Consider the following 21,726-nt stretch of genomic DNA (forward strand, 5'->3'; position numbering starts at 1 on the left):
GTTGCTATTGTCATTTAACCCACCACTGTTTGCCTTGCACGAGAACCTTAGGGATAATTCTATGAACCTTCTACCCACTCTGCCCATTCCCTGCTCCTTTCCTGCCCTGCTCTCCCCTCGCCCGCCCTAGTTGGCCAGCTCCATTCTCCTCCTCCAATGCTCCTGCCCCACTACCCTCTTCTGATGCCCATCCCCACTCTCTGATCCTGGTCCCTGGCGCCTTACACTGACATAGTGTCTGCCGTGGCTCCGTGGGCAGCACTCTCGCCTCTGAGTCAGGAGGTCGTGGGTCCAAAGTCCCCAATCCAGGGACTTGCGCACATAAAGCTAGGCTGACACTCGCAGTGCAGTGCTGAGGGAGTGCTGCACTGTCGGAGGTGCGGTCTTTCGGATGAGACGTTAAACCGAGGCCCCGTCTGCTCTCTCAGGTGGACGTAAAAGATCCCGCGGCCACTATTTCGAAGAAGAGCAGGGGGGAGTTGTCCTGGGGCCAATATTTATCCCTCAACCAACATACCAAAAACAGATTATCTGGTCATTATCACATTGCTGTTTGTGGGAGCTTGCTGTGCGCAAATTGACTGCTGCGTTTCCCACATTACAACAGTGACTACACTTCAAAAGTACTTATAGCAAAATACTGCGGATGCTGGAAATCTGAAATAACAACAGAAAATGCTGGAAAAACTCAGCAGGCCAGGCAACATCCGTGGAGAGAAAATAGAGTCAACGCCAGCGCATTTCACACCTAATCTAGAGCCGTCTTTTGTCTCCACTAGTCCTATCACCATCTCGTCTCGTTTTGAATACCTCTTAATGTCTCTTCTCTTTTGTTCTCTCCCAGCCTGGCCTCTTAATCCATTTCATTTCCTGTGCTTCTTTAGCCTTGACAAAAGGGTTTTCACCCGAAACATTTGTAGTGTATGTACCTTGAAGAAGGAACTATATTCTGCAGCCCCTGTATACTGCAGTACCAGTAGTGACCACCCCTGTATATAAGCCTGTGTAGTAACTTTGTATAGTAGTTCCAGTTTTGTCTCCATTCAGTAAACACCTGTTATAACCAACTTCTGCAGTCCGTGTCTCAATTACACACGGACATTACAACATAGAAACATAGAAACTAGGAGCAGGAGTAGGCCATTCGGCCCTTCGAGCCTGCTCCGCCATTCAACGAGATCATGGCAGTTTCATCCAAACCCTAGCACCCGGTCCCTACACCGACAGCCATCCCACCCAAGCCCTATCCCCGTAACCCCGTAACCCCACGTATTTAATCCCCCCTAACACGAAGGGCCAATTTTTATCATGGCCAATCAACCTAACCCGCACATCTTTGGACTGTGGGAGGAAACCGGAGCACCCGGAGGAAACCCACGCAAACACGGGGAGAATGTGCAAACTCCACACAGACAGTCACCCGAGGCCGGATTCGAACCCGAGTCCCTGGCGCTGTGAGGCAACAGTGCTAACCACTATGCCACTATGCCAACGTTGACTCTATTTTCTCTCCACTGATGTTGCTTGGCCTGCTGAGTTTTTCCAGCTTTTTCTGTTGTTATCTCCAAAAGTACTTCATTGGATGTAAAGCACTTTGAAACATCCGGTGGTCGTGAAAGGCGCTACAGAAATGCAAGTCTTTTTCTTTTATCTCCTGTTCCCACGCTCTGCAGCACCGGAGTAAATAGTCTCTGAGCTGAAACTCCTCACCCAATCCAACTGGCTTCCTTTCCATTTATTCTCAGGATGTGGGTATGGCTGGCATTGATTGCCCATCTCTTAGTTCCCCAGGAGAGGGTGATAGAAACATAGAAACATAGAAAAATAGGAGCAGGAGTCGGCCATTTGGCCCTTCAAGCCTGCTCCGCCATTCAATATGATCATGGCTGATCCTCTGTCTCAATACCATATTCCCGCTCTCTCCCCATACCCCTTGATGCCTTTTGTGTCTAGAAATCTATCTATCTCCTTCTTAAATATATTCAGTGACTTGGCCTCCACAGCCTTCTGTGGTAGAGAATTCCACAGGTTCACCACCCTCTGGGTGAAGAAATTTCTCCTCATCTCAGTCCTAAATGTCCTACCCCGTATCCTGAAACTGTGACCCCTCGTTCTAGAACCCCCAGCCAGGGGAAACATCCTCCCTGCATCCAGTCTGTCTAGCCCTGTCAGAATTTTATACGTTTCAATGAGATCCCCTCTCATTCTTCTAAACTCTAGTGAATATAGGCCTAGTCGACCCAATCTCTCCTCATACGACAGCCCTGCCATCCCAGGAATCAGTCTGGTGAACCTTCGCTGCACTCCCTCTATGGCAAGTATATCCTTTCATGGTAAGGAGACCAAAACTGCACACAGTACTCCAGGTGTGGTCTCACCAAGGCCCTGTATAACTGCAGTAAGACATCCTTGCTCCTGTACTCAAATCCTCTTGCAATGAAGGCCAACATACCATTTGCCTTCCTAACTGCTTGCTGCACCTGCATGTTTGCTTTCAGTGACTGGTGTACAAGGACACCCAGGTCCCTCTGTACATCAACATTCCCCAATCTATCACCATTTAAATAATACTCTACCTTTCTGTTTTTCCTACCGAAGTGGATAACTTCACGTTTATCCACGTTATACTGCATCTGCCATGTATTTGCCCACTCACTCAACTTGTCTAAATCACCTTGAAGCCTCTTTGCATCCTCCTCACAACTCACAGTCCCACCTAGTTTTGTGTCGTCAGCAAACTTGGAAATATTACATTTGGTTCCCTCATCCAAATCATTGATATATATTGTGAATAGCTGGGGCCCAAGCACTGATCCCTGCGGTACCCCACTAGTCACCGCCTGCCACCCCGAAAAAGACCCATTTATTCCTACTCTCTGTTTCCTGTCTGTTAACCAATTTTCAATCCATGCCAGTATTACCCCCAATCCCATGTGCATTAATTTTGCACACTAACCTCTTATGTGGGACTTTATCAAAGAATTCTGAAAATCCAAATGCACCACATCCACTGGTTCTCCCTTATCTAGTCTACCAGTTACATCCTCAAAAAACTCCAGTGGTTTGTCAAGCACGATTTCTCTTTCATAAATCCATGTTGAATTTGTCTAATCCTGTTGATATTTTCTAAGTGTCCTGTTATCACATCCTTTATAATAGACTCTAGCATTTTCCCTACTACTGATGTTAGGCTAACCGGTGATGGTGGGCCTTCTTCTTCAGCTGCTGCAGTCCGGGTGCGGAAGATGATTCTTATCCATTTTGAACAACTGCGAGGCCTGCTCGCCACTTCAGAGGGCAGTTCAGAGTCAACTTTATTTTTATTCGTTTCTGGGATGTGGGCGTCGCTGGCAAGGCCGGCATTTATTGTCCATCCCTAATTGCCCTTGAGCAGGTGGTGGTGAGCCGCCTTCTTGAACCGCTGCAGTCCGTGTGGTGAAGGTGTTCCCACAGTGCTGTTAGGGAGGGAGTTCCAGGATTTTGACCCAGCGACGATGAAGGATCGGCGATATACTTCCAAGTCAGGATGGTGTGTGACTTGGAGGGGAACTTGGAGGTGGTGGTGTTTCTATGAGCCTGCTGCCCTTGTCCTTCTAGGTGGTAGAGGTCGCGGGTTTGGGAGGTGCTGCCGAAGAAGCCTTGCGGAGTTGCTGCAGTGCATCTTGTAGATGGTACACACTGCAGCCACGGTGCGCCGGTGGTGGAGGGAGTGAATGTTTAAGGTGGTGGATGGGGTGCCAATCAAGCGGGCTGCTTTGTCCTGGATGGTGTCGAGTTTCTTGAATGTTGTTGGAGCTGCACTCATCCAGGCAAGTGGAGAGTATTCCATCACACTCCTGACTTGTGCCTTGTGGATGGTGGAAAGGCTTTGGGGAGTCAAGAGGTGAGACACTCGCCGCAGAATACCCAGCCTCTGGCCTGCTCTTGTGGCCGCAGAATTTTGTGGCTGGTCCAGTTAAGTTTCTGGTCAATGGTGACCCCCAGGATGTTGATGGTGGGGGATTAGGCGATGGTAATGCCATTGAATGTCAAGGGGAGGTGGTTAGACTCTCGCTTGTTGGAGATAGTCATTGCCTGGCACTTCTGTGGCACAAATGTTACCTGCCACTTATCAGCCCAAGCCTGAACATTGTCCAGATCTTGTTGCATGCGGGCATGGACTGCTTCATTATCTGAGTCACATATAGGCATAGACTGGGTAAGGATGGCAGGTTTCCTTCCCAAAAGGACATTAGTGAACCAGTGGGTTTATAACAACAATCCAACAGCTTCATGGTCACTTTTACTGTTACCAGCTTGTTTGTGGGAGCTTGCTGTGCGCAAATTGGCGGCCGCATTTCCGACATTACAACAGTGACCACACTTCAGAAAGTACTTCATTGGCTGTAAAGCGCTTTGGGACGTCCTAAGGTTGTGAAAGGCGCTACAGAAATGCACGTTCTTTCTTTCTGTCCTGGAAGACTGTGGGTTACTGCATGGAATGAGAAGCACACCTGTGGACCCTGCAGAGCAAAAGAGAACTTTGCCCTGTCCCGCCTCGCACCTTCCGCACTCGGTAAACTTCCGCTCATCTCCTGTGTTCACTGACCTACATTGGCACCCGGTCCAGCAATGCCTCCATTTTAAAACTGAGATCTTTGGCCTCCAACCACCACAACCATCTTCCTTTGTGCGAGGTATGACTCCAGCCAGTGGAGAGTTTTCCCCGATTCCCATTGACTTCAGTTTTACTAGGGCTCCTTGATGCCAGACTCGGTCAAATGCTGCCTTGATGTCGAGGGCAGTCACTCTCACCTCTCCTCTGGAATTCAGCTCCTTTGTCCATGTTTGGACCAAGGCTGTGATGAGGTCGGGAGCCGAGTGGTCCTGGCGGAACCCAAACTGGGCGTCAGTGAGCAGGTTATTGGTGAGTAAGTGCTGCTTGATAGCACTGTCAATGACACCTTCCATCACTTTGCTGATGATTGAGAATAGGCTGATGGGGCGGTAATTGGCCGGGTTGGATCTGTCCTGCTTTTTGTGGACAGGACATACCTGGGCAGTTTTCCACATTGTCGGATAGATGCCAGTGTTATAGCTGTACTGGAACAGCTTGGCTAGAGGCGCAGCTAGTTCTGGGGCACAAGTCTTCAGCACGACAGCCGGGATGTTGTCGGGGTCCCAGCTCAGCCGTTTCTTGATATCATGTGGAGTGAATCGAATTGGCTGAAGACTGGCTTCTGTGATGGTGGGGACCTCGGGAGGAGGTCGATATGAATCATCCACTCAGCACTTCTGGCTGAAGATGGTTGCAAATGCTTCAGCCTTGTCTTTGGCACTCACGTGCTGGGCTCCACCATCATTGAGGATGGGGATATTCATGGAGCCTCCTCTTCCCGTTAGTTGTTTAATGGTCCACCACCATTCACGACTGGATGTGGCAGGACTGCAGAACTTTGATCTGATCCGTTGATTGTGGGATCGCTTAGCCCTGTCTATAGCATGCTGCTTCTGCTGTTTTGCATGCATGTAGTCTTGTGTTGTAGCTTCACCAGGTTGGCACCTCATTTTTAGGTACGCCTGGTGCTGCTCCTGGCATGCTCTTCTACACTCTTCATTGAGCCAGGGTTGGTCCCCTGGCTTGATGGTAATGGCAGCGTGAGGGATATGCCGGGCCAGGAGGTTACAGATTGTGGTGGAATACAATTCTGCTGCTGCTGATGGCCCACAGCGCCTCATGGATGCCCAGTTTTGAGCTGCTAGATCTGTTCTGAATCTATCCTATTCAGCACGGTGGTAGTGCCACACAACACGATGGAGGGTGTCCTCAGTGTGAAGACGGGATTTTCTCTCCACAAGGACTGTGCGGTGGTCACTGCTACCAATGCTGTCATGGACAGATGCATCTGCGACAGGTAGATTGGTGAGGACGAGGTCAAGTAGGTTTTTCCCTCGTGTTGGTTCTCTCACCACCTGTCGCAGGCCCAGACTGGGAGTTATGTCCTTCAGCACTCAGCCAGCTCGGTCAGTGGTGGTGCTACCGAGCCACTCTTGGTGATTGGACATTGAAGTCCCCCACCCAGAGTACATTCTGTGCCCTTGCTGTTCTCAGTGAATTGCCTCTCTTTGGGGAGTCAGTGGCGGGGGGGTCATCAATTTACAATGCTCACAGAGCGAGCGAGGAGGAGAGATTGGGAGAAATATCTTCACACAGAGGAGTGCTGGAGCGCGGAATGGTTCACCACAGGGGGTGGTTGAGCCAGAGATCATTGCAGCTTTCAAGGGAAAATTAGTTAAACAAAGGATAACACAGGGCTATGGGGAGAGCGGGGCAGTGGGATTAGTTTGGGATTGATCCTAATGCCCCTTTAGCGAAGGAAACCTGCTGTCCTTACCCGGTCTGGGCCTATATGTGACTCCAGTCCCACCCCAACGTGGTTGACTCTTAACTGCCCTCTGAAGTGTTTTTCTAGGCCGACAATCCCAGTGCAGTGCTGAGGGAGTGCTGCACTGACGGAGGGGCAGTACTGAGGGAGCGCCGCACTGTCGAAGGGGCAGTACTGAGGGAGCGCCGCACTGTCGGAGGGGCAGTACTGAGGGAGCGCCGCACTGTCGGAGGGGCAGTACTGAGGGAGCGCCGCACTGTCGGAGGGACAGTACTGAGGGAGTGCTGCACTGTCGGAGGGGCAGTACTGAGGGAGCGCTGCACTGTCGGAGGGGCAGTACTGAGGGAGCGCTGCACTGTCGGAGGGGCAGTACTGAGGGAGCGCTGCACTGTCGGAGGGCAGTACTGAGGGAGCGCTGCACTGTAGGAGGGGCAGTACTGAGGGAGTGCCGCACTGTTGGCGGGGCAGTACTGGGGGAGCACTGCATTGTCGGATGGGCAGTACTGAGGGAGCACTGCACTGTCGGAGGGTCAGTACTGAGGGAGCGCCGCACTGTCGGAGGGCCAGTACTGAGGGAGCGCCGCACTGTTGGAGAGGCAGTACTGAGGGAGCGCCGCACTGTCGGAGGGTCAGTACTGAGGGAGCGCTGCACTGTTGGAGGGGCGGTACTGAGGGAGCGCCGCACTGTCGGAGGGGCAGTACTGAGGGAGCGCCGCACTGTCGGAGGGTCAGTACTGAGGGAGCGCTGCACTGTTGGAGGGGCGGTACTGAGGGAGCGCCGCACTGTCGGAGGGGCAGTACTGAGGCACAGTGCTGCACTGTCGGAGGGACAGTACTGAGGGAGCGCTGCACTGTCGGAGGTGCTGTCTTTTGGATGAGACGTTAAACCAAGGCCCCCACCTGCCCTCTCAGGTGGACGTATAAGATCCCATGGCCACTATTTTGAAGAAGAGCAGGGGGAGTTCTCCCCGGTGTCCTGGGGCCAATATTTATCCCTCAATCAACATCACTAAAACAGATGATCTGGTCATTATCACATTGCTGTTTGTGGGAGCTTGCTGTGCACGATTGCCTGCCGCGTTTCCTATATTACAACAGCGACTACACTTCAAATGTACTTCATTGGCTGTAAAGCACTTGGAGACTACCGGTGACCGTGAAAGGCGCTACAGAAATGCAGGTCTTTCTTTCCTTTTCTGATCAAACCACGCAGTTTGTATCAAACCCTCGACATCCAAGGTTCAAGAAGCAGGCCCACCATCACCTTCTCAGGGGGATGGGCAATAAAGGCCGGCCTCGCCAGCGACGCCCACCTCCCTGAGAATGAAAAGAAAAGAACTGGAACATTGCACTGGGGTTCTGTGCTCGGAAACAAAGCGACACAGAAAACCTGCTGAGCGTTCTCCTGGGAATAACCCTGCCTGTGGCGGAAGTGTTTCTATAGTAACAGGATCGGGAGTCGGAAGCTTTTGGCTTGAGTTTCGAGCCCAGCCCAGAGGAAGCCAGACCTGGGAGCTCAGTGGCAGTGCTGGGCTCCGCGGGCCAATGTTAACACAGCAAAGGCTGTTTCCTGTTCCAAGAGCAAAATAGCCTGGCTTCCTGTTCTGTGCGTTTTTACAAAGGTGCCGAATGTGCACAATCAGGAATTCTCACACACACCAACCGTGCGGTTTAACCCTTCCAGCTCGGGCCGCCCCTTTCAGCTCTTGCAGATCCCACCTGTAGCTGTGGCTTTCCCCCACCAGACAGTGGCGGCCCTCGCCTCACCCACCCACCTGAAGAGTCGGAGAGCAGGGAGGAAACAATCTGAGGCTCCGGCGGTGGGGACTGTCGGAGGAGCTTGACTGTCGGTCTCCTTGTGGGCTTGCAGCACTGGAGAGGTACCACCAACGCTGCCTCCGCAAGATAGAAACATAGAAACATAGAGGATAGGAGCAGGAGTAGGCCATTCAGCCCCTCGAGCCTGCTCCGCCATTCAATGAGATCATGGCTGATCATCCAAATTCAGTACCCTGTCCCTGCCTTCTCCCCATATCCCTTGATCCCCTTACCTTAAGAAAGATATCTAACTCCTTCTTGAATATATTTAATGAATTGACCTCAACTGTCTTCTGTGGTAGAGAATTCCACAGGTTCACCACTCTCTGGGTGAAGAAATTCCTCCTCATCTCTGTCCTAAATGGCTTACCCCTTATCCTTAGACTGTGACCCCTGGTCCTGGACTCCCCGACCATTGGGAACATCCTTCCTGCATCTAGTCTGTCTAGTCCTGTTAGAATTTTATAAGTTTCAATGAGATCCCCTCTCATTCTTCTAAACTCTAGCAAATATAAGCCTAATCGACCCAATCTCTCTTCATACATCATTCCTGCCATCCCAGGTATTAGTCTGGTGAATCTTTGCTGCACTCCCTCCATGGCAAGAACATCCTTCCTCAGATAAGGCGACCAAAACTGCACACAATACTCAAGGTGTGGTCTCACCAAGGCCCTGTACAACTGCAGCAAGACATCCTTGCTCCTGTACTCGAATCCTCTCACTATGAAGGCCAATATACCATTTGCCTTCTTAATCGCCTGCTGCACCTGCATGCTTACCTTCAGCGACTGGTGCACGTCCATTGGCAGGATAGGCGCGCCAACGTCAGTGTTCTCGCTCAGGCCAACATCCCCAGCATCGAAGCTCTGACCACGCTCAATCAGCTCCGATGGACGGGTCACATTGTCCGCATGTCCGATACGAGACTCCCAAAACAAGCGCTCTACTCGGAGCACCGGCACGGCAAGAGAGCCCCCGGTGCGCAGAGGAAACACTTCAAGGACACCCTCAAAGCCTCCTTGGAAAAAGTGTAACATCCCCACCGACACCTGGGAAGCCCTGGCCCAAGACCGCACAAAGTGGAGGAGAAGCATCCGGGAAGGTGCCGAACACCTCGAGTCTCTTCGCTGGGAGCAAGCGGAAGCCAAGCGCAAACAGCGGAAGGAGCGCACGTCAACCCAAGCACCCCACCCACCTGCCCCTTCAACCACCGTCTGCCCCACCTGCAACAGAGACTGTAGGTCCCGCATTGGACTCATCAGTCACCTGAGAACTCATTTTTAATGTGGAAGCAAGTCATCCTCGGTTCCGAGGGACTGCCTAAGAATTAAGGATTGGGCTGAAATTTGCGGTTGGAGGCGTATCTCCGGAGTACGCGGACGTACCTGGTGGCTCCCGAGCTTCGGGGTCTTCGGGTCCTGGGCCTGCTCAAAGGCCCACGTGGTCCCAGGGGCGCAGGCGTTTCAGAAGCCTCCCGGGGATCACGTGGGCCAGACCAACTAATCAGAAAAGGGGGATTCCTCATAACCTCATGGGGAGTCCATTAACGAGCGGATGAGAGGGGATCTTATTGAAACATATAAGATTCTGAGGGGGATGGACAGGGTAGATGCAGGGAGGATGTTTTCCCCTGGCTGGAGAGTCTAGAACCAGGGGTCACAGTATCAGGATAAGGGGTCGGCCATTCAGGACTGAGATGAGGAGGAATTTCTTCACTCAGAGGGCGGTGAATCTTTGGAATTCTCTACCCCAGAGGGCTGTGGAGGCTCAGTCGGTGAGTATATTCAAGGCTGAGATCGATAGATTTTTGGACTCTAGGGAAATCAAGGGATACGGGGATCGGGCAGGAAAGTGGAGTTGAGGTCGATGATCAGCCATGATCTTATTGAATGGCGGAGCAGGCTCGAGGGGCCGAATGGCCGACTCCTGCTCCTAATTATTATGTTCTTCTGTATGAGAAATCCCCAAATAAATAAATAATTAACACAACTCGAATTAAAATAAATCTTCCCGTGTTCAAATTTAATTAAAAATCCTTTTGATTAAGCATTTAAAATAAAAATGTACGTTTTTTAAAAATTATAAAAACATTTTAATCCGGCCCAAAATCTACATGAACTGATTTTAAATATTTTTGTATGTTTTTATCATTTTTAAAATTGAAATTTAACATTTATTGTAACCCTTACGCCACGGGCATTCGTTGGGCAGTAGTTAGCCCAACTCTGCAGCAGCGAAGGTGTTTCTGGGGCACCTGCGGACGAGCTGTCAAGGAGAAACTTGAAGTATCGCAAGTTCCGGGTTTGCGCGCAGGTGTACACCCGGAGCTTGCGGGGCCGGCCATCCTGAGGGCTTATGACGGCGCATCCCGCAAAATCTGGGCCGATACGTTTCCCACTTGTGTGGGGGGCGGGGGGGGGAAGTCCAAAAGTAGGGTTCATAAATATAAAATCGGCACCCATAAATCCAGCAGTGAATTCAGGAGAAACTCCTTCACCCAGAGAGCGGTGAGAATGGGGAACTCACTACCACAGGGAGTGGTTGAGGTTAATAGTATAGATGCATTTAAGGGGAAGCTGGATAAACACATGAGGGAGAAAGGAATAGAAGGATATGGTGATGGGGTGAGATGAAGAAGGGTGGGAGGAGGCTGGTGTGGAACATAAACACCGGCACAGACCAGTTGGGCCGAATGGCCTGTTTCTGTGCTGTACATTCTATGTAATTCCTGGAATTTGAGTACGGAGCAGGGAGCCAATCTACATAAGAACATAAGAATTAGGAGCAGGAGTCGGCCATTTGGCCCCTCGAGCCTGCTCCATTCAATAAGATCATGGCTGATCTTCGACCTCAACTCCACTTTCCTGCACTATCCCCATATCCCTTGATTCCCTTAATATTCAAAAATCTATCGATCTCTGTCTTGAATATACTCAAGGACTGAGCCTCCACAGCCCTCTGGGGTAGAGAATTCCAAAGATTCACCACCCTCTGAGTGAAGAAATTCCTCCTCATCTCAGCCCTAAATTGCCAACCCCTTATTCTGAGACTGTGACCCCTGGTTCTAGACTCCCCAGCCACGGGGAAACATCCTCCCTGCATCTACCCTGTCAAGCCCTGTAAGAATTTTGTATGTTTCAATGAGATCACCTCTCATTCTTCTAAACTCTAGAGAATATAGGCCTAGTCTACTCAATCTCTCCTCATAGGACAATCCCCCCATCCCAGGAACCAGTCTGGTGAACCTTCGTTGCACTCCCTCTATGGCAAGTATATCCTTCCTTGGGTAAGGAGACCAGAACTGTCCACAATACTCCAGGTGTGGTCTCACCAGGGCCCTATATAATTGCAGTAAGATGTCTTTACTCTTATTCTCAAATCCTCTTGTAATAAAGGCCAACATACCATGTGCTTTCCTAATTGCTTGCTGTACCTGCCTGTTAACTTTCAGTGATTCGTGTACAAGGACACCCAGGTCCCTCTGAACACCAACATTTCCCAATCCCTCACCATTTAAAAAATACTCTGCTTTTCTATTTTTCCCACCAAACTTCACATTTCTCCACATTATATTCCGTTTGCCATGATCTTGCCCACTCGCTTAGCCTGGGAGCTTCGTAGTCTGTAAGACTCAGTGCCGCAGTGTGCAGTGCAGTCAGCGAGGAGGCTCCCATCTCTTAATCGACTGAGAACTTTCAATTCCTTACCCTTTTCACTGCCTTTATATCTTTGTGCACTGGGGTCAGTTGCAGGTTATATCCTGGAGACCTGCAGTTATATAGGGCCGGTCACAACCTCAGCGCTTCACAGACAATTAAGCACTTTTTGCAGCAGTGTTATGTAGGAAATGCAGCAGCCAATTTTGCGCACAGCAAGATTCCACAAAGAACAATGAAATGACCAGATAATCTGTTTTTTTAGTGATGTTGGTTGAGGGATAAATATCGGTCCAGGACACCGTGGAGAACTCCCCCCTGCTCTTCTTCGAAATAGCGGCCGTGGGATTGTGCAGTTGAGGTAGAAGATCAGCCATGATCTTATTGAATGGCGGAGCAGATTCAAAGGGCCTACTCTTGCTCCTATTGCTTATGGGATCTTTTACATCCACCTGAAAGGGCAGACGGGCGCTGGTTTAACCTCTCACTCGAAAGGCGCCGCCTCCGACAGTGCAGCACTCGACTGCACTGGGTGTGTCAGCCTGGGCTTTGCGCCCAAGTCTCTGGAGTGGGACTTGAACCCACGACCTTCTGACTGAGGAGCGAGAGAGAGTGCCACCCCCCCAGAGTGACACAGACACTGCGATTCTATGTTTGTTTGTGTGCGTGTGTGTGCTAGGCCGATGTAGCAGAGCCTGGTCTCCAATTGTCTTGGATCCCCTAGCCATTGGACCGAGACCTTGCTCTGTCAAGCCCGTGTGGTAGCTGGTGTGCAACGGCCACCCCACGTTAAAAGATTTCACGCTCAGGCATCTTCCACCCTTTAAAATGAAGTTCGGGACCTGGAACGTCAGGACCCTCGTGGACAACCCCAACAGTGACAGAGACTGTAGGTCCCACATTGGACTCATCAGTCACCTGAGAACTCATTTTTAGTGTGGAAGCAAGTCATCCTCAGTTCCGAGGGACTGCCTAAGAAGAAGGAGAAGATTCTCTTCAGCGGTTTTCAATCGGCCTTGTTTTTTGGTTCAGACTTGCGATTGGCCTCTTTCATCCCGTATTTTTCTAGCTTGGCTCCGTCGCATTCAAGTTACCGCAATTTGATCTCAGCAGAGGGCTGGCGTTCCTTCACCCCCCATCAGCTGCTCCCCTTCCTCCTCAGAATCGGACAATCCCCGCAGGAGTGTTTGTTTTACTTTGCGCTCCGCTCCTCTCTGACCCACATCCTGTCGCAGGAAGCTCGAACTCCCAACAGGCCCCGTGTGCCAGAGGACACATGTCCGGGCCGCTCTGGGATAGCCGCAGTCTGCAGGGGCCCCTTCTGTCTTGTTCTCTGTGGCAATCTCGGGCTGGAGAAGGTTTAAAAACCGGACAATCAGAGGACAAACGGAATTCGGTTCGGATGCGAGTGGGCCCCGTCTCAGGTGAACATAAAAGATCCCAGGGCTCTACTTCAAGGAAGAGCAGCGGAGTTCTCCCCGGTGTCCTGGTCAATATTTATCCCTCAATCAACATCACTAAAACAGATTATCTGGTCATTATCACATTTGTTTTATTTGTTTATGGGATGTGGGCGTCGCTGGCAAGGCCAGGATTTATTGCCTGTTATAAATCTCATCATGAAATAACACTGGACGGCCAGCTGGTGGCGCCATCCAAGGAGTATATATACTCGGGCGTGGGCCCAGCTTGCCCAAGGATATTTTGTAAGACAGGAACTAGTGAAGTACAACTAGACCTCCATGTTCTGAAACAAGTTAATTAAAGCCTTGCTTTATACTCAAACCAAGTGCGTAGTGAGTTTCATTGCCCATCCCTAGTTGCCCCTTGAGAAGGTGGTGGTGAGCCGCCTTCTTGAACCGCTGCAGTCCGTGTGGTGAAGGTACTCCCACAGTGCTGTTAGGGAGGGAGTTCCAGGATTTTGACCCAGCGACGATGAAGGATCGGCGATATATTTCCAACTCAGGATAGTGCGTGACCAGGAGGGGAACTTGGAGGTGGTGGTGTTCCCATGCGCCTGCTGCCCTTGTCCTTCTAGGTGGAAGAGGTCGCGGGATTGGGAGGTGCTGCTGAAGATGCCTTGGCGAGTTGCTGCAGTGCATCTTGTAGATGGTACACACTGCAGCCAAGGTGCGCCGGTGGTGGAGGGAGTGAATGTTTAAGGTGGTGGATGGGGAGCCAATCAAGCGGGCTGCTTTGTCCTGGATGATGTCGAGCTTCTTGAGTGTTGTTGGAGCTGCACTCATCCAGGCAAGTGGAGAGTATTCCATCACACTCCTGACTTGTGCCTTGTAGATGGTGGAAAGGCTGTTTGTGGGAGCTTGCTGTGCGCAAATTGTCTGCCACGTTTCCTACATTACAACAGTGACCACACTTCAAAAGTACTTCATTGGTTGTAAAGCACTTTGGGACGTCCTGAGGTCGTGAAAGGCGCTACAGAAATGCAAGTCTTTCTTTCATTCTTTCATTGCTGAATGGTTACAGAGGTGTTGACATGGATGCTTCAAGCTTTAAGAAAGCCACATCTTCCAAAAATCCACTGAGTCTCTCCTGGTCCTGCCTCACCCCAGTGTTCTACTTCATGATGTCACAAGCATGCCCAAACAGGTCAGCCATGGTTTTAGTTTTGCAGCTGTGATTCACAAACTGACTGATCTTTGCCTGGTCTCCAGTCATTGGCCGCTCGGAGCCGAAGGAGCACTGAGGCTGAAAGGGCGGTGGAAGCAGATTCAACAGTAACTTTTGAAAGGGAATTGGATAAATACTTGACTAGGAGAAAATTTGCAGGGCTATGGGGAAAGAGCAAGGGGGAGTGGGACTAATTGGAGAGCTCGTTCAGAGAGCCGGCACAGGCACGATGGGCCGAATGGCCTCCTTCTGTGCTGTGAGATTCTGTGAAAGGAATTGAGTGCTCATAACAGTGTTATGGGTCAAAGGATGGTAGATGGAGCAGTACTGAGGGAGTGCGGCACTGTCGGAGGGGCAGTACTGAGGGAGCACCGCACTGTCGGAGGGGCAGTACAGAGGGAGCGCTGCACTGTCGGAGGGGCAGTACTGAGGGAGTGCCGCACTGTCGGAGGGGCAGTACTGAGGGAGTGCGGCACTGTCGGAGGGGCAGTACTGAGGGAGTGCGGCACTGTCGGAGGGGCAGTACTGAGGGAGAGCGCCGCACTGTCGGAGGGGCAGTACTGAGGGAGCGCCGCACTGTCGGAGGGACAGTACTGAGGGAGTGCCGCACTGTCGGAGGGGCAGTACTGAGGGAGTGCCGCACTGTCGGAGGGGCAGTACTGAGGGAGTGCGGCACTGTCGGAGGGGCAGTACTGAGGGAGAGCGCCGCACTGTCGGAGGGGCAGTACAGAGGGAGCGCTGCACTGTCGGAGGGACAGTACTGAGGGAGCGCCGCAGTATCGGAGGTGCCATCTTTTGGATGAGACGTTAAACCAAGGCCCGTCTGCGCTCTCAGGTGGTAAACATAAACGATCCCAGGACACTATTTCAAAGAGCAGGGGGAGTCTCCCCGGTGTCCTGGGCCAATATTTATCGCTCAACCAACATCACCAGAAACAGATTATTTGGTCATTTATCACATTGCTGTTTGTGGGAGCTTGCTGTGCGCAATTTGGCTGCCGTGTTTCCTTCATTACAACAGTGACCACACATCGAACGTACTTCATTGGCTGTGAAGTGCTTTTTGATGTCCTGAGCTGGTGAAAGGCGCTGGAGAAATGGACCGAGACCTCCTCGTAACCTCTTCTCCTGCCCCTAATGTTCACTGACAGAGTGCTGCTCCCTTTCCTCAGGCACTGCTCCCCTCCCTCAACATTGCCAACACTCCCTTCCTTAAAACTGAACTTTTATTAACCTGAAAGGGTGCGGAATTGATCACAGGAGATCCAATGGCACAGGCCATGCTGCCAAATCGTCTTTTTATTTTAATTAACGTTTATAGTTGCTCTGGTTGTATTGAGCTTGCGGCAACACTGCGGCAGATTCCCCCTCCCCCACTCCCCCCCGCTCCACTCCCCCCTCCCCCACCCCCTCCCCCTCCCCCACTCCCCCCTCTCCCTCCCCCTCCCCCTCCCCCACCCCCCCTCCCCCCTCCCCCTCCCCCACCCCCTCCCCCCTCTCCCTCCCTCTCCCCTCCCCCACTACCCCCCTCCCCCTCCCCCACCCCCTCCCCCACCCCCTCCCCCTCTCCCCCTCCCCCACCCCCTCCCCCCTCCCCCTCCCCCACTCCCCCCCACCCCCAGCTCCCACCCCTTCCGCTCCCCTCCCTCCTCCCCAGCTCCCCCTCCCCCAGCCCCACCCCCTCCTCACCTCTCCCTCCCCCCTCTCCGCCTCCCCCCTCCCCCACCCCCCGCCCCCCTCTCCCCTTGAGCGATTATAATCAGGGATGCTCAAGAGGGCAGAATTAGAGGAGCGCAGATATCTTGTGGGGAGGGGCGGGGGGTGGGCGTTTGTGAGACTGGAGGAGGTTACAGAGATAGGGAGAGGGGGCGAGGCCATGGAGGGATTTGAAAACAAGGGTGAGAATTTTGAAATCGAGCTGTTGCCGGACTGGGAGCCAATGTAGGTCAGCGAGCACAGGGGGTGATGGGTGAACGGGACTGGGTGTGTGTTAGGACACGGGGCAGTGAGCACAGGGGGTGATGGGTGAACGGGACTGGGTGTGAGTTAGGACACGGGGCAGTGAGCACAGGGGGTGATGGGTGAACGGGACTGGGTGTGAGTTAGGACACGGGGCAGTGAGCACGGGGGGTGATGGGTGAACGGGACTCGGTGCGAGTTAGGACACGGGGCAGTGAGCACAGGGGGTGATGGGTGAATGGGACTGGGTGCGAGTTAGGACACGGGGCAGTGAGCACAGGGGGTGATGGGTGAACGGGACTCGGTGCGAGTTAGGACACGGGGCAGTGAGCACAGGGGGTGATGGGTGAATGGGACTGGGTGTGAGTTAGGACACGGGGCAGTGAGCACAGGGGGTGATGGGTGAACGGGACTGGGTGTGAGTTAGGACACGGGGCAGTGAGCACAGGGGGTGATGGGTGAACGGGACTTGGTGCGAGTTAGGACACGGGGCAGCCGACTTTTGGGTGAGCTCAAGTTTACGTAGGGTGGAATGTGGGAGGCCAGCCAGGAGTGTGTTGGAATAGTCAAGTCTAGAGGTAACAAATGCATGGATGAGGGTTTCAGCAGCGGATGAGCTGAGGCAGGGGCGGAGACGGGCGATGTTACGGAGGTGGAAGTAGGCGGTCTTTGTTACGCTGTGGATATGTGGTCGGAAGCTCATTTCAGGGTCAAATATGACACCAAGGTTGCGAACAGTGTGGTTCAGCCTCAGACAGATGTTAGGGAGAGGGATGGAGTCAGTGGCTTGGGAACGGAGTTGGTGACAGGGACTGAAAACAATGGCTTCGGTCTTCCCAATATTTAATTGGAGAAAATTTCTGCTCATCCAGAACTGGATGTCGGGCAAGCAGTCTGACAATTTAGAGACAGTGGAGGGGTCGAGAGAAGGGGTAGTGAGGTAGAGCTGGGTGTCGTCAGAATACATGTGGAAACTGACGCTGTGTTTTCGGATGCTGTCACCAATGGGCAACATGTAGAGGAGAAATAGGAGAGGGCATAACAGTCATAAAGACAGACATATAGGCAGACAGACAAACAGATAGATAGATAGATGGATAGATAGACAGACAGACAGACAAACAGATAGATAGATAGATAGACAGACAGACAGACAGACAGACAGATAGACAGACAGGCAGACAGACAGACAAATAGATAGATAGATACATAGATAGATAGATAGTCAGACAGACAGACAGATAGATAGACAGACAGACAGACAGACAGATAGATAGACAGACAGACAGATAGATAGACAGACAGACAGATAGATAGATGGACAGACACACAGACAGACAGATACATAGATAGATAGATACATAGATAGACAGACACACAGACAGACAGATAGATACATAGATAGATAGACAGGCAGACAGATAGATAGATAGACAGACAGACAGACAGACAGACAGATAGATAGATAGATAGATAGATATAGGATGGATATATGTAGATAGATGAGAAACAGATAGAAACAAACACACTCGTATACATATTGATCTCGATAGACTATGGATTCTTATATTTCTTATCTGGGATAGAAAGACAGAAAGGGGGAGAGAGAGAGGGTTAGGACAGACAGAGTGAGCACAGTTGGCACTAGTTGCCAGGTAGAGGCTTTGAGTGCCCAAGATTCTTGCAGGAAGCAGCCAGATGCTGTAATGGGAAGGACTGATATTCTGGAAGAATGGGATCTGATGGGCCGAAGGGCCTCTTCCCCCCAGCGGATGGTGTGAGCGTGCGGTGGATGGAGCCTGTGTCCAGACTCGGCCTTTAGTTCGGTCTCTGATCTTTGCCTCTATTCTGACACCTTGTGGTCAGGTTACAGCATTACCGCGAGAGCAACTGTGGGCCAATCACAGCGAGCGATCGGACTGGCGCCTGCTGGAACATTCCGCCCCGCGTATTACAACAACAACTTAAATTTACCAACAACAAAAAAGAGAGACCATGTATGGCCCTCGTCGCGACCTCAGGAGGTCCCAAAACACTTCACATGGAAGATAGGAGCAGGAGTAGGCCATTCGGCCCCTCGAGCCTGCTCCACCATTCAATGAGATCATGGCTGATGATCCAAATTCAGTACCCTGTCCCTGCCTTCTCCCCATACCCCTTGATCCCTTTAGCCTTAAGAAATATATCTAACTCTTTCTTGAATATATTTAATGACGAAAATAATAGGGTAATAATAGTGGGGGATTTCAACTTCCCCAATATAAATTGGGATAGTCAGAGTGTGAAAGGCTTAGAGGGTGCAGAATTCTTAAAGTGCATCCAGGAGAGCTTTTTGAGCCAACATGTAGAAAGTCCTACAAGAGAGGGGGCGGTACTGGACCTAATTCTGGGGAATGTAGCCGGGCAAGTGGTGGAAGTGTCAGTAGGAGAGCATTTTGGCGACAGTGACCACAATTCGGTGAGATTTAAGGTGGTCATGGAAAAAGACAAAGACGGCCCGGAAATAAGGGTTCTAAATTGGGGGAAGGCCGATTTTAATATGATAAGGCAGGATCTGGCCAAATTGGACTGGGAGCAGCTACTTCTAGGAAAATCCGCATCAAAACAGTGGGAGACTTTCAGAAGGGAAATAGAGAGAGTACAACGCCAACATGTTCCTGTAAAGGTCAAGGGTGGGACCAACAAGCAAAGGGAACCTTGGATGACAAGGGATATACAAAAATGCATTAGAAATAAAAGGGGGGCTTTTGGCAGTTACAAAAGATTAAAGACGGAAGAAGCCCTAGAGGAGTATAAAAAATGCAGGGGCATACTTAAAAAAGAAATTAGGAGGGCGAGGAGGGGCCATGAAATAACACTAGCGAGCAAAATAAAGGAAAATCCTAAGATGTTTTATAAGTATATTAAGGGCAAGAGGATAACCAGGGAAAGGGTAGGGCCCATTAGGGACCAAAGTGGCAATCTGTGTGTAGAGCCAGATGATGTAGGCGGGGTTTTAAATGAATTTTTTGCATCTGTGTTCACTATGGAGAAAGACGATGCAGACATAGAAATCGGGCAAGGGGGCTGTGACATACTTGAACATATTAGCATCGAGAGGGAGGAGGTGCTAGCGGTTTTAGCAGGCCAAAAAGTGGATAAATCCCCAGGCCCGGACGAGATGTATCCCAGGCTGCTGTGGGAGGCAAAGGAGGAGATTGCAGGGGCTCTGACACAAATTTTCAGAACCTCTCTGGCCACAGGGGATGTACCAGAGGACTGGAGAACAGCTAACGTAGTACCATTATTCAAGAAGGGTAGCAGGGATAAACCAGGGAATTACAGGCCAGTGAGCCTAACATCTGTGGTAAGGAAATTATTGGAAAAAATTCTGAGGGACAAAATTAGTCTCCACTTGGAGAGGCAAGGATTAATCGGGGATAGTCAGCATGGCTTTGTCAAGGGTAAATCATGTCTGACAAATCTGATTGAATTTTTCGAGGGGGTGACTAGGGGGGGTGGATGAGGGAAATGCTGTGGATGTGGTTTACATGGATTCAGTAAGACCTTTCGACAAAGTCCCGCACTAGGAGACTGGTCAAGAAGGTAAGAGCCCATGGGAATCCAGGGTGCCTTGGCAGCAGTTGGATACTAAACTGGCTGAGTGGCAGGAAGGCAGAGGGTGATGGTCGAAGGTTGTTTTGTGACTGGAAGCCTGTGTCCAGTGGGGGTACCTCAGGGATCGGTGCTGGGTCCCTTGCTTGTTTGTGATCTACATAATGACTTTGGATGATGAATGTAAAAGGTATGATCAGTAAGTTCGCAGATGACACGAAAAATTGGTAGGGGTGGTAAATAGTCGAGGAGGGAAGCCTCAGGCTGCAGGACGATATAGATGGGTTGGTCAGATGGGCGGAGCAGTGGCAAATGGAATTTAACCCGGAAAAGTGCGAGGTGATGCACTTTGGGGGGACTAACAAGGCAAGGGAATACACAATGAATGGTAAGACCCTAGGCAAGACGGAGGGGCAGAGGGATCTGGGTGTGCAAGTACACAGATCCCTGAAGGCGGCGGAACAGGTGGATAAGGTGGTAAAAAAGGCATATCCTTCATTAGCCGAGGCATAGAATATAAGAGCAGGGAGGTTATGATGGAGCTGTACAAAACGCTGGTGAGGCCACAGCTGGAGTACTGTGTGCAGTTCTGGTCGCCTCACTATAGGAAGGATGTGATTGCTTTGGAGAGGGTGCAGAGAAGATTCACCAGGATGTTACCTGGGATGGAGCACCTCAGCTATGAAGAGAGGCTGGACAGGCTGGGGTTGTTTTCCTTGGAGCAAAGAAGGCTGAGGGGGGACCTGATTGAGGTGTACAAAATGATGAGGGGCATAGATAGGGTAGATAAAGAGAAACTTTTCCCCTTAGTAGGGGGGTCAATAACAAGGGGGCATAGATTCAGGGTAAGGGGCAGGAGATTTAGAGGGGATTTGAGGAGGAACTTTTTCACCCAGAGGGTGGTTGGAATGTGGAACTCAATGCCTGAAAGGGTGGTAGAGGCAGGAACCCTCACAACATTCAAGAAGCATTTGGATGAGCACTTGAAATGCCATTGCATACAAGGCTATGGACCAAATGCTGGAAAATGGGATTAGACTGGACAGGGATGGATGGGCGGCGCAGACACGATGGGCCGAAGGGCCTCTTTCTGTGCTGTAAAACTCTATGACTCTATGACTCTATGACTTCACAGCCGGTGGGGCACTTTTCGAAGTGTTGTAATGTTGGAAACGTGGCAGCCAATGTGCACACAGCAAGATCCCACAAACAGCAATGAGTTGATGACCAGATCATCTGTTTTTAGTGATGTTGGTTGAGGGATAAATATTGGCCTCAGGACACCGGGGAGAACTCCCCCTGCTCTTCTTCCAATAGTGGGTCATGGGATCTTTTAGGTTCACCTGAGAGAGCCAACGGGGCCTCGGCTTCAACGTCTTGTCCGAAAGACAGCACCTCCGACAGTGCTGCACTCCCACAGTCAGCCTAGATTTTTTTACATAGGAACAGGAGGAAGCCATTCAGTCCCTCGAGCCTGTTCCGCTATGCAATTAGATCATGGCTGATCTGCACCTCAACTCCATTTACCCGCCTTGGTTCCTTCATAACCTTACCCAACAAAAATCTGTCGAACTCGGTCCTGAAATTTTCAACTGACCCCCAGCACCCACCGCCTTTTGAGGGGGAGAGTTCCAGATTTCCAATACGCTTTGTGTGAAGAAGTGCTTCCTGATTTCACTCCTGAATGGGCCTTGCTCTAATTTTAA

This window comes from Somniosus microcephalus, chromosome 8 (assembly GCF_052327205.1).
Source record: "Somniosus microcephalus isolate GS21.2 chromosome 8, FLI_Smic_1.0, whole genome shotgun sequence".
Lineage (NCBI taxonomy): Eukaryota > Metazoa > Chordata > Chondrichthyes > Squaliformes > Somniosidae > Somniosus > Somniosus microcephalus.